We start from the raw sequence: 3,065 nt of genomic DNA on the forward strand, positions 1-3,065 counted from the left end.
ATAGTCTAGCAGAGTGGAGAATAGAATTAGTCCAATTGATGAATTTCTGGCTGAAGCCAAAAGCCCTGAGGGTGTCCATAAGAAAATTCCAATCTATGGTGTCAAAAGCCTTGGATATGTCAAGTTTTAAGATCAAGTTGCCACCAAAGGTTTTGTGTTCAAGCAGATTTGTTGCTTCAGAAGCAAGACAGATACAATCTTGTATGTTCCTATCTCTAATGAAGCCCTTTTGGTTAGGGGAGATAATTCTGGAAGCAATGGAGGCTAGCCTATCAGCCAGGACTTTAGTGATTATTTTGAATTGAAAATTTGCCAAAGCAATAGGCCTGAAATCATTGATTCTGTCTGCTCCAGGGATTTTAGGAATTAGGACAATAGTGCTAGCATTCATGTTTGGAAGAATCCAGCCCTGGAAGAAAAATTGAGAAACAGAGAGGCAAACATCCTGACCAACTATGTCCCAGAAAGTTTGGAAGAAAACTCCCCCAAAGCCATCAGGCCCAGGTGCCCCCTCACCATTCATAGCAAACACTGCCTTCTTGATTTCCTCCTCAGAAGGCATGAGGGTAAGCATATCATTCTCCTCCTGAGTCACCATAGAAGGGATCACCTCTTGGATTAGGGAATTTTGACTGGTGGAGTTTTTAGAGGCAAAAAGAGTCTGGAAATGATCAAGAACATGTTGCTCAATTTCCTCCTGATCAGTAAGCAATCTGGATTCATCCTTCAGCAGATTTAAGGACCTAGTAGCCTGCCTTATTTTAGTGACTCTATGGAAGAAAGCAGTGTTTCTATCCCCATCAATCTGCCAATTTATTCTAGCCTTTTCTTTCCAAAAAGATTCCTCAACTTCAAGGGCAAACAAAAGATTTTTCTGAGCCAAAGACTCCTGATCTCTCAACTCCTGGCTAGGCATCAGATCTCTGGAGTTTTGGATGAAATCCAAAGTGGCCATGGCATTCTTAACATTGGTATGAACATTCCCAAAGACATTAATGTTCCAGTGCTTGAGCTCCTTTTTCAGAGTTTTGAGCTTATGAGATAAGATATACATAGGGCATCCATAGCAGGACATGTGCCAGACTGTCTCAACCACCTTCCTGCAATCCTCATGTTTGGTCCACATTTTATGAAACCTAAAGGGAGAGGCTCTCCTTGTTGAAGAGTTAGAAGTGAGCATAATAGGATGGTGATCTGAGGAGATTCTAGGCAGGGTAGTGCAAGAAGTTTGACTCCAAGCATTGAGCCATTCTTCATTACATAAACTCCTGTCCAACCTTTTCTCAGTTAGAGCATCTCCTGATCTCCTATTCGACCAAGTGAACAGGCTGCCTTTTGTGCTGAGATGAATCAAATTGGAGCAATCAGAGAAGGCTTTGAATTCATTAGATGGCAGAGCATTAGGAATTCTAGAGCCTCTGGTCTCATGAGCCCCAAGCACAACATTAAAATCCCCTGTGCAAATCCAGGGACCAACATGGGTAGTTATGTGATCATGCAGGTCAAACCAGAGGCTTCTTCTGTGGATGTAATTAGTATGGGCATACACAGCACAAATGTAGCAGGTTTTGTCTTCAATTGCCAAGGATATAGTTATCTGTTGATCAGTATTGCACAGGACAGTGGGGGAGTGATCATAACTGCTTAGACCCCAAAGATTGGGCAAATTATCCCCTCTATTATTAGTCACAAATAGATTCATCTTGATTTCATTCCAGTAGGCTCCCTGAATGGCTTCCTTAGGAATCATAGGTTCAGCAATAAACAAAAAGTCAGGTTTATGAGTAATACAAAGGTTTTTCAGAACCAACCTTGTGTTGAGGTTACCAAGACCTCTGCAATTCCAGTAAAGGACTATCATTGAGCAATGTTGGAATTTCCACCCCTTCGGGTATAATGAGTTTTTTCAGAGATCCCTTTTTTTCTCATCTTTTTCTTGAGACTTTGACATAATAGGAGTGAATTGTGCCTATTCCTCTTCTTCTTCCATTGTGTCATCAGCCCAAAGCCTTCCCATTATCTGCATATCCTTGATTGCATTTGGATTTTCCAATTCCTGTGTTTCTAGCACTATGAAGTTATCCTCAATGTCATGAGGCACCAATGGGTCATAAGGAGACTCCAGGGGAACAACTGGATCTGCATCCTTTTCTGGAGGGTCTTCCATTCTTTCCATGCCTTCTAAACTGACATTTTGTATATTATCAAATTCCAAGTTTATGACAAAGTCATCTATTTTTCTGATGTTAGGGACATTATCCTCTTTGCTTGACCTTGTTTTGGTTTTTGCTTCCTCTGCCTTCTTCCTAGGGGCATTATCTTCCACCTTCTTTTTGGTCAATCTGCGACAATTACTCTACAGGTGACCAATGCTATTGCAACTAGTGCAGTAGGGAGGCACATTTTCATACTCAATTCCAACAAAAAAAGCAAATCCCTCTCTCTCCACCAAGATTTGCTCATGTAAATCCTCTCGGATGTTAACTTCTACCAACACCTGAGCATAGTGCCCAAATGATCTTTTGGATGTTGCATCATCCAGAGATATGGGGGTGCCTAGGCCACCAGCAATGGAGAATAAGATCCTCGGGCTCCAATACTCCTGTGGAAGGCCGAATATTTTGACCCAGCACTGTGAATGAGAGTGTCTCTGCTGACTTGGGTTGAAGTCAGGTGTCCATAGAGACATCCTCAAGAATCCAGGTTTCAGGGACCAGGCTCCCACCGCACATATGCTTCGCATGTCCTCCACTGAAGAGAAAGAGAAGTCATAGTAACCTTTACCCAGGGATACCATGCTCCATGGTCCAATCATCTCCCACATCCTACTGAGTTTAGATTTCAGATCTGCATACTTCAAGGGGGTATCCCCTTTTGCAAGAATGAGCCTTCCATGAAGATGATTTTTACATCTTTGCAGCCCAGCTTGGTAATCTTCTTCTGGGATTTTTATTGCAATAACATCACCTTTGAGACAAGGTTGTGGTAGTTGAGAGATGGCAATGTCACATGAATTTTGGAGAACTTGTGCAAAAGATTTTTTTTGAGGTGGAGAAGAAGAGATT

Source organism: Lupinus angustifolius, chromosome LG05 (assembly GCF_001865875.1).
Source record: "Lupinus angustifolius cultivar Tanjil chromosome LG05, LupAngTanjil_v1.0, whole genome shotgun sequence".
NCBI classification, from domain to species: Eukaryota; Viridiplantae; Streptophyta; class Magnoliopsida; order Fabales; family Fabaceae; genus Lupinus; species Lupinus angustifolius.